Source organism: Mustelus asterias, chromosome 7, assembly GCF_964213995.1.
Source record: "Mustelus asterias chromosome 7, sMusAst1.hap1.1, whole genome shotgun sequence".
NCBI classification, from domain to species: Eukaryota; Metazoa; Chordata; class Chondrichthyes; order Carcharhiniformes; family Triakidae; genus Mustelus; species Mustelus asterias.
Window position 1 is genome coordinate 35,531,979 of NC_135807.1, and position 11,400 is coordinate 35,543,378.

Below are 11,400 nucleotides of genomic sequence, written 5' to 3' on the forward strand. Positions count from 1 at the left end.
ATAAATTTGAGGTCATCCTAAACTTGTAGGAAGTCCCACTCTCCTATCACCCCTGTGCTTGCTGACCTTCATTAGCTCCCATTTGAGCAACATCTTGATTTTTAAACACTCATTCTTGCTTTCAACTCCCTTATCAACTGTCCTTCCTTATCTCTTGTCCCCTCCGATGACATAACCCTCCAAGCTCTCTGCACTCTAATTCTGGCCTCTTGTACGCTCTCAATCATTGCTCCAAATTGGTGGCCATGCTTTCAGTTGCCTTGGCTCCAAGGTCTGGAATTCCTGACCTACACCTTTCCACTGCCTCTCCACCTCAGTTGCCTCCTTTAAGACATTTCTTCAAACCACCTCTTTGACCAAGATTTTGGTCACCTGTCCTAATATCTCCTTAAGTCAGTCTCGTACTTTGTTTTATATAATGCTCCTGCAAAGCCCTTTGCGATGTTTCATTATCTTAAAGGTGCTACATGAATATAAGTTTGTTTAAAAAGATGTCCATCACCACTTCCACAGCGATGGATAATAAATTCCATCTTTTCCAGGGATGTGCACATTTCTAGAATACATTTATAAAACCTGAAATATTGTGTGAAGCAGTGGACTGACTTGCTATAAAAGGTGAAAAGTATTTTTTTAAAAAAGGTAATCAACAACAATGACTTTGTGTGAATAAAGGTAGCTAATTGAACCAAGAACTGAGAGGAAAACATCCCAAAAGCATTCTGTAACATTCCCCAATGATTATGTTGCTTTAAGAATGTTCTATCCTTCCAGTACGTGGTGTATAATCAACATTTTTAAAAATGTGGCAGCATGTATTTTTTATTCATTTGTGGAACATGGGCGTCGCTGGCTGGCCAGCATTCATTGTCCGTCCCCATGATGCCCTTACTGAATGGCTTGCTAGGCCATTCCAGAGGGCAGTTGAGAGTCAACCACGATGCTGTGGCTCTGGAGTCACATGTAGACCAGACCAGGTAAGGACGGCAGATTTCCTTCCCTAAAGGACATTAGTGAACCAGATGAGTTTTTCCCCTCAATCGACAATGGTTTCATGGTCATCTGTAGATTCTTAATTCCAGATAGTTTTGTTTTTAATTGAATTCAAATTCAACCATCTGCTGTGCTGGGATCTGAACCCAGGTCCCCAGAACATCAGCTGAGTTTCTGGATTAATAGTCTAGCGATAATACCACTAGGCCATCACTTCCCCTAAATTAGGTATTTATTGCCCTTCCCTAGTTGCCCTGATAGTAAGGCCATATAATGTGGGATTGGTGTCATACGTTACAGGCCAGACCAGGTAGGAGTGGTAGGTTTCTTTCCTTGAAGGAGGCCCATGATTGTTAACAATCTGAAAGCTTTCATCAAGTTTTCTGCTGCTAACCCATAAACCACCATATTATTTAATTCAACTTCACAACAATGATAGGATTTAAACTCTAAACCTAAGGGTAGTCTAGTCGCATAACAATCAGTTATTATACCCTAAAATGGAACAATTTCAACTTTTAACCTCTGTACTTTATACGAGGTCGCTATTAAACCCAGGCATTACAGCTAAATTCAAATTAGTTACAACAGGCAGTAACCAAGAAACAAATAGCATTTAACTAGACTTGTTGTAACATGAAATGAAATGATTTACCTGGGAACAGATAAAGATTCTTCTGGGATTTTAAAAAACGATGACTAAGTGAGACGGAGTAACAGCAAGAGTCAATAATTGCTAAGACAGAGGCAAAAGGAATAACAGCTAGAGTTGATCAGAGTGTTAAATAGCAGGAGAGAGCAACAGGAAATAAAGCAGGAGACGCTAAGAGAAATTGCTGAGAGTGGGAGGGAACAAAGCAGGAGACAAGAGGATAGCTTACTGCAAAGGCGAAAGGAAATGTCATCTGGCATTCTTCAATGTTTTATCAAAATCTTTCTTAATTTCTCAGCTGCTTCTTCAAATTTTGCATCATCTCTGTACCATTGAGTTCTTCAGACTCTCTCCATTTAAACAGTATACTGTTTCTCTACTCTTCCTGCCAAAGTGGACACGTTTACATTTTCCCACATTACACTCCCATCTGCCAAATTTGTGCCCACCCATTTAGCCTATTTATATCCCTCTATAGACTCTTTATCTCCTCTTGACAACTCACTTTCCTTGCTACCTTGGTGTCATAGGCAAACTTAGCTACCAAATATTTGGTTCCTTTGTCCAAGTCATTGATATAGATTGTAAATAGTTGAGGCCCCAGCATTGATTCCTGTGGTACTCCATTCGTTAAACCTTGCCAGCCTGCAAAAGACTCATTTATACATACTCTGTGTTACTGTTAGCTAACCAATCCTCGATCCATGCTAATATGTTACCCCCTACACCAGGAGATCTGGATTTTTACAATTTTCATTCTTATTTACAAATCCCTCCAAGGCCGTGCCCCTCCCATCTGTAATCTCCTCCAATCCCATGAGCATTGGAAATCTATGCGCTTCTCCAATTCTGACCTCTTGAACATTCCTGATTTTAATCTTTCCACCATTGGTAGCTGTGACTTTGCTCAGGCCCTCCTAAGCTCTGGAATTCCATCCTCTCCTTCCTTCTTCAAGACTCTCCTTAATATCTACATCTTTGGCTAAGTTTCTTGTCCTCTGCCCTAATATCTCCTGATATGGTTTAGTGTCTGCTTCTGTTTGATATCTTCCTATGAAGTAACTTGTGTTAAAGACACTATCTGCTTGCAAGTTGTTGTTGGAGAGTCATTTATGTTTATGACATGGAAGGATGCCATTCCGCCCATCAAGTGCCTGCCAACTCTACGTGAAACAATCCAGCCAGTCCCAAACCCCTGCTCAATCCCCACAGCCTTGCAGCATTATTTCCTTCAAATGCTCATCCTTTTGAAATCATTGATTGTTTCTGCTTCCACCATCCACACGGGCACGAAACCCAAGTCATTACCATTCGATGCAAAAAAAAAGCTTTTGCTAATGTGCCCCCATATCTCTCACCCGAAACCATCTAGTCCTTGTACTATCAGCTAATGGGAACATCTTTTCCTTGTACACCTTATCCAACCTATCTTAATCATGACTCTCACCAATTTTTACAGATGCACCATAGAAAGCATCCTTTACAGATGTGTCACAGCTTGGTATGGATCCTGCTCCGTCCAAGACCATAAGAAACTACAAAAGGTCATGAACGAAGCCCAGCACATCACTCAAGCCAGCCTCCCGTCCATTGACTCCATCTACACTTCCCATTGCAGCCGGCATTATCAAAGACCCCACGCAGCCTGGACATACTCTCTTCCACCTTCTTCCATCGAGGAAAAGATATAAAAGTCTGAAAACACATATCAACAGATGCAAGAACAGCTTCTTCACTGCTGCCATCAGGCTTTTGAATGGTCCTATCACATATTAAGCTGATCTTTCTCTTCACCCTATCGGTAACTGCAACACTGTATTGAATCATAGAATCCCTACAGTACAGAAAGAGGCCCTTCGGCCCATCAAGCGTGCACCGACCATAATCCCACCCAGGCCCTACCCCCATAACCCTACATATTTACCCACTAATCCCTCTAACCTACATATCTAAGGACACTAAGGGCAATTTTAGCATGGCCAATCAACCTAACCCGCACATCTTTGGACTGTGGGAGGAAACTGGAGCACCCGGAGGAAACCCACACAGACACGAGGAGAATGTGCAAACTCCACACAGACAGTGACCCAAGCCGGGAATCGAACCCAGGTTCCTGGAGCTGTGAAGCAGCAGTGCTAACCACTGTGCTACCGTGCTGCACCCTATCCTTTCCTTCTCCCCTATGTATGGTATGATGGTATGTTTTGTCCGTATAGCTCATAAGAAACAATACTTTTCACTGTATCCCAGTACGTGACAATAATAAATCAAATCAAAATCAATAAAAATGTTTCTGTCGTGTATTTCTATGCCTGTCTTTATGTGCATGTCTGTGGTTTAGGCCATGTGTATGAGTCTGTGTATATGTGCCTGTCGCTATATATCTGTGTACCAGTATTGATAAGAGCCATTTCAGTATTGTGGCGGAGATTGACCTGATTGAAGTGATTCAATCGTGCAGTTCCAAGAAAGCTGGGCATGAATTTACAAAGCAATAGCATGTTAGAGATCTGTGGAGAGGAAAGGGAGGTTCGAGATGGAGAAGTAGTTCATGAGGGCGCAGCGGCCAATGTTCTTTTTTGAAGAGGGGTGAGGGTGGCAGATTTTAAGGGGAGGGGGTAATACCTGAGGAGAGGTTACTGTTAACAATATCAACATGAACTGAGAGAGGAAAGAAACTAGACAAAGATATGAATTAAGGAGAGAAGCTGAGAGGACATTCGGCCAGGGAATACAACCATGCACACACACTCAAAATTATGCTGAAGTAGAAACAGTATCAGTATTAGATTATGTAGATGGATGAAGGCTGCGTGTGCATCTGTGTTTCCGTCTACCTCTGTGTATCTGCAAATGCTTTTGTAAACACAAAAGCAAAATACAGTGGATGCTGGAAATCTGAAATTAAAACAGAAAATGCTGGGAGTACACTTCTGTGAATGTGTGTAGCTGTGTATGTATCAGTAAATAAAGTTTACATTGACGCACCACAGTAGTAATGTCAGAGGCATATCTTTTGGATAATATGGTAAACTGAGGCATTTTCTACTGTGCCAATTGGATGTAATTTGATGACTTGAGTGAAAGACTAGCAGTGGACATTCCCCAACTTCCTGAACAATATTTATCCCTCAACCAACATCACAAAAACAGATTTTCTGGTCATTACTTCATTGCATTTTTGTGGGCTTGCTGTGTATAAATTGGCTGCCGCGTTTACTACATTACAATGACTACACTTCAAAAGCACCTCATTATCTGTAAGCCACCTTTGAAGTACTTTCAACATAGGGAAATGTGGCAGCCAAGTTGTGCACCGCAAGGTCCCATCAACTACAAAGGGATAATAATTCTTTAATGTATTCTAACGAAATTGGTTGGAGAGATAGACCTTATTCAGGATGTTGAGAGAATTTCTCTGCTCGTCTTAAAATTGTATTCTGATATTTTACATTTACCTGGGGTCTCAGTTTAATGTTATTAGTAAGGCAGTTCCCTCAGTACTCCATTGAAGTGTCTGAATAGATTACACGCTCAAGTCTGCAAAGTGAGACTTAAACCCACATCTCTGACTCTTAAGCACAAGTGCAACCACTCAGCTAAGGCTAAAATTCTCACTATATACATGATAATTACAAGATGATAGAGCTTTGGATATTGTGCTGAAGCATCATGGTGGGAATACCATTGTGCATGGACTGCAGTGGTTTATGGAGAAGCTCAATTATCATCTTCTCATGGCAATCAAGGGTAGGAAACCAAATGGGAGTCTTTATCTCCACTTCCTAATGCAGGACAGCAAAAAGGTAGGGAGGTGGAATGGAGGACAACAAAAGGGTAGGGAAGTGGAGGCAAAAGGTCCTGAAACGTTCAAGAGGCAGTGAGCCACTATGCTGAGGATTATCATAAATTTGAATATATTTGGGAATGGGCAGATAGATTGCAGACGAAGTTAAATACAAAGAAATGTAATGTGACTCACAAGTGAACAAAATGTCTCCATGAAGGAAGTATTATTTAAATGGAAACAAAGTAATACGCATGAAAAATGAGAGCAAAAATGGTGATCAACAATAAATTGAAGCTATCACATAAAACGCTCGATGGCACTGAGCAAAGCAAATCAAATGTTGGGACATTTTAAATGGTCAATATTGAGCCAAAATGGTGAGCTAATCCTTTATAAACATCATGTATATGTACTTTATAAATCATTTGTGCAACCACATTTACAATAGTGTGTACAGTTCTGGTTCTTACAGTACAAAAAGGACATTACAGCTAGTAAAAGGATACAGAAGAGAGAAACCAGCGTGATTGAGGAGATGGTTATAAAAATTGGGCATGTTCTAATTGGGAAAGAGGACATTGAGAATGATGTGATTCCCATTTTTATCTTTCTAAAGGGACTGGGTAATATATGCATGACAAGCTGTGCCACCTTGTTCACGACCACGGGAAACAACTTGCTGCTGAAGAGGGAAGTTCAAAACTAATCTATGGAAACAGCAGTGCAGCGAACATATAAATCTATAAAAATTTTCATTGATTTAGCAATTTTCACACCACCAGACATCTCAAAGCACTTTACAGCCAATGAAGAACTTTAGAAGTATAGTTACTATTGTATGGTAGGAATAATGTAGAGATATTGGGCTGTAACTTCGGAAATCCAGTGTATTGTTTTAGGGTATGATAAAATGCGTTGTGGAATTCCCTTCGGAGGTTCCCAGTTAAGGTTTGCAACGCAATTGCCCAAATGTACAAACTTCCACTGGGCAAATGCCCTGCACTGGGAACCATCGAGAAATGCAATTTAAATTGTAAACCTTGGACAGTTTCCACTGGGTTACAGCAGTATGTACTCAGGGAAAGTTGGAAGAATTAAAACTTTTTCTAACTTCCCGGTAACTATTGCACAGGCGCACAACAACTTCCCACAGGACTCCCTCCACACACACAAACCGCAGGGAACCCCCTCAGCACCCCCATGGGACTAGTCAACACCCCCCAATCCCCCCAGGGCCTTGCCCCCACACCCGTCACAGGACTTCCCCATCCCCCAATGCCCCAAGGTCTCCCTCCAATCGCCCAAGTATCGCCCCACAACAGTACTCCCCCTACCCAATATGGGAGTAAGCTCCCCCTGACTGGAAATTCCCAACCGCCCGCACACCTGCCACCCAGAGGCATGGCCTGACCCGACACTCACTGCCCCCCTCAACGCAGTGGCCCAACCCAATTGACAAAAGCCAACATGACATCCCCCCATAAGACCTGACACCCATCCTGCAAATGCCTGATCCTACCTCCCCCCATAAACCCCCCCCCACCCACCCCAAAGACCAATTCCCAAACCCCAGAGCCCAAATCCCTCCCCCAAGGCCTGGCCTCCTCCATCCAAGGACACCTCCCACCTACCAACCCCCTCCAAACTCCCAACTGAGGACCAAACCTAATCCCCCTGAGGCCTGGACTCCACCCCTCGAATAGCACCCCAATGACGTGAGTCCTCTGCACGCCCACCAACCCTTCCCTCAAGTCCTGAACATCCCAACCACCTAAATCACAACTCCTCACCCGAGCTCCAAGCCCAAACCCCATCCTCTGAGGCTCAAACACCCAGCCATCACTCCTCCCTGATACGCCCCCTCACCCAAGACACAACAGCCCCCTAGATACCTGACCAACCCTAGTCCTGAAGGACTGAAAGTACCACCTCGCCCAAGCATGTCTCACCACCCCCCAATGCCTGACCATGCCCCCTCCTCCCACTGTGCCCTGTTTCCCTCCCCCAACTCTCTAATGGCTGAAGGCATTAGATACTGCGAAGGCAATGGGCCCTGAGAATATTACTTGATGTACGTAAAGAACCTGAATATTGATTTGATTTGATTCGATTTATTATTGTCACATGTATTAACATACAGTGAAAAGTATTGTTTCTTGCATGCTATACAAAGCATAGCGTTCATAGAGAAGGAAATGAGAGGGTGCAGAATGTAGTGTTACAGCGATAGCCAGGGTGTAGAGAAAGATCAACTTAATGCAAGGTAAGTCCATTTAAAAGTCTGACAGCAGTGGGGATGAAGCTGTTCTTGAGCCGGTTGGTACGTGACCTCAGACTTTTGTATCTGACGGAAGAAGGTGGAAGAGAGAATGTCCGGGGTGCGTGGGGTCCTTAAATATGCTGGCTGCTTTGCCGAGGCAGCGGGAAGTGTAGACAGAGTCAATGGATGGGAGGCTGGTTTGCGTGATGGACTGGGCTACATTCACGACCTTTCATAGTTCCTTGTGGTCTTGGGCAGAGCAGGAGCCATACAAAGCTGTGATACAACCAAAAAGTTGGTGAGAATTGTAGCTGACATGCCACATTTCCTTAGTCTTCTGAGAAAGTAGAGGCATTGGTGGGCTTTCTTAACTATAGTGTCAGCATGGGGGGGACAGGACGGGTGGTTGGTGATCTGGACACCTAAAAACTTGAAGCTCTCGACACTTTCTACTTTGTCCCCATTGATGTAGACAGGGGCATGCTCTCCTTTACGCTTCCTGAAGTCGATGACAATCTCTTTCATTTTGTTGACATAGATGGAGAGATTATTGTTGCCACACCAGTTCACCAGGTTCTCTATCTCATTCCTGTACTCTGTCTTATCATTGTTTGAGATCCGACCCACTACGGTGGTGTCGTCAGCAAACTTGAAAATCGAATTGGAGGAGAATTTGGTCACACAGTCAAAGGTGTATAAAGAGTATAGTAGGGGACTGAGAACACAGCCTTGTGAGGCACCAATGTTGAGGATGATCGTGGAGGAGGTGTTGTTGCCTATCCTTACTGATTCTGGTCTGTAGTTAGGAAGTTCAGGATCCAGAGGAAGGCGCTGAGGCCCAGGCCACGGAGTTTGGAGATGAGTTTTGTGGGAATAATGGTGTTGAAGGCTGAGCTGTTATCAATATATAGGAGTCTGATATAGGGTGTCCTATGGTGTCCTATGGTCAGAGTGTTTGTAATGTTCTTGCAGATTTCTTATGAATAAACTATACTTTTGTGAATAAAAATGGCCGGCAAGACAAAATTTCAGGACAGAAAGTGGGAGGAGAGTTCCAATCCAACACTGATTTCTACTCGGACGAAGTTCAGTCCCTATGCAGTGTATTGTGTCTATTGCCACAGCATTTGTCTGAAGGAATATGTGCAATGTGCAGTAGAGAGAGTCAGAAAATAAACACTCAAATAAAAGTAAAATACTGTGGCAGTATCTGTGGAGAGAAAAACGGAGTCCATGTGACTCTTCTACAGAACTGAAGAGGGATAGAAATGCGATGAATTATATCATTGGCTGTGGGGCTGGGGTGGGGCAGAATAGAAGGTCAGGATTAGATTGGAGTTAAGGAGAGATTAACAAAAATGTCACGGACACAAGACAAAGGGAGTGTTAATGGTGGTTTTAAGGACTGAAGAATTACTGATAGCGGCGCAGAATGTGTTACGAGGAGAACAAAAGTCAGTGCTCAGTGGAAGCAGAACTTAAGAACAAGTGACAGATGGCCCTGTGGGGAGGGGTGGGTTTGTCCTGTGGCAAACCAAGGAAACCAAAAAAAACAAAAAGGGGGTCAAAATGGAGGAGAAAGTTCACAGTCTAAAGTTGATTAACTCAGTTTGTTGAGTCCCGAAGGCTGTATGCCTATCCAGAAGATAAGGTGTTGTTCTTCCAATTTCCAGTTGGTATCATTGGAGCATTGCAGCAGGCCAAGGACAGACATGTGGGCATGGGAGCAAAATGTTGAATTAAAATGGCAAGCGACCAGTAGATTGGGGTCATGCCAACACAGAGAGAAGGTGTTTCGTAATGTAGTCACCCAGTCTGCGTTTAGTCTCTCCACTATAGACCAGTGGATACAATAGAGTAACATCACATTACTATCCCTCTTCAGTTCTATGGAAGTGTCATACCGACTTGAAACATTAACCCTGCTTCTCTCTCCACAGATGCCACCAGACTTGCTGAACTTTTCCAACATTTCCTGCTTTTATTTCAGAAAATAAACAGCCTTTGTTTTAACAACACACGCAGTCCTTTGAGTCTTCCTTACCAAGAACTTTACAGTTAACCCCCGCGCTCTCCTTTAAAGTAACATTGTGGGATCCTTTGCAGCCACCCAGGTGGGGCTTCCTTGAACACTGCACTGGAGCATTAGCCTTGATTTCTGTGCTCAAGCCCTGGAGTGGGATTTGAACATGCAACTTAGTGACTCAGAGGCAAGAGTGCAACCAATTGAAGCACAGCTGGCATTCAAATGGGAAAAAGATGAGACATCTGGTGGAAGCAATTAATAATGATTCAAGCAAATGCAAAGCTAGCTGGATTTGTTTTTGAAAATAACACTTTGCATTACAGCATGTGATTAATTTGAAGCCTGACATGTGGGTAAATGGTTGGGAGGAACAGGTAACTTTGAACCTCTGACTCCTAAAGCTGTCCACCAGTGACTTTTACCTCATATCAGATCTAAGCCTGTTGTAGGGTAATTGATACAGATTGGTTGCTATGATTAGTCAATAAACTCCCTTACAGTTGTCTCACCAGCATGGTAGAAAGCAAACTTCAGGTAAGCGTTCTCCAAGGCGGCCTTCACAACACACGACAGCGCAGAGTCGCTGAGCAGAAACTGATAGCCAAGTTCCGCACACATGAGGACGGCCTAAACCGGGATGTTGGATTTATGTCACATTATCAGTAACCCCCACAGCTTGCCTCCTGGACTTGCGGGCTATCCTGTCTGGAGACAATACACATCTCTTTAACCTGTGCTTAATGCTCCCTCCACCCACGTTGTCTGTATCTTTAAGATCTGGTTGGTTGTAGGGATTCGCATTCTAATCAGTATTCTGTAACTTCATTTTGTGTCTCTGTGCCCTGTTTGAGAGCACATTTCCACTCCATCTGACGAAGGAGCAGCGCTCCGAAAGCTAATGGTATTTGCTACCAAATAAACCTGTTGGACTTTAACCTGGTGTTGTTAAAACTCTTACTGTGTTCACCCCAGTCCAACGCCGGCATCTCCACATCATGAAAGCAAACTAGACAGACCTTTTTTCATCTAGCAATTCTTACGTACCTCGAAAGAATGAGGCAGGTGGGATAAACCGCTCCCCTCATCTGCACTTAGACTTTCATTCTGTGCATACAATGTAGTGATTGTATCCAGATTACCCAAGAAAGTAGCCACACTGCACACAATTCAAAGAAACATTTGGACAAATGTGGATGCTTCAAGTCCACTAGTGCCATCAGCTGGTAAAAGATAAAACTGCAACCCTCTGCCATTCCTCTAATTTTGCCTCTAATTTCCCTGCTTCTCTCTCAGGTGCCAATAATGAAAACAACCAAATTCATGGCAGCCAATGCAACCTGCAGAATCCGTCCATATTGTAGCACCAATTCTACTATCTCCAGAAGCAAATATATACTGACATAATCAGCCCACATATTTCATCAGATCATCGCAGAATTGTTACAGCGCAGAAGGAGGCCATTCAGCTATTCGTGTCTACACCGGCTCTCCAAATGAGCATAGTGACTTAGTGCCATTCCCCTGCCTTTTCCCCATGCCCCTGCACATTATTTCTATTCCAATAATAGTCTAACGCCCTCTTGAATGCCTCAATTGAACCTGTCTCCGCCACATCCAGGCAGTGCATTCCAGACTTGAAGCACTCGTTGTGTGAAAAAGTTTTTTACTCACATCACATT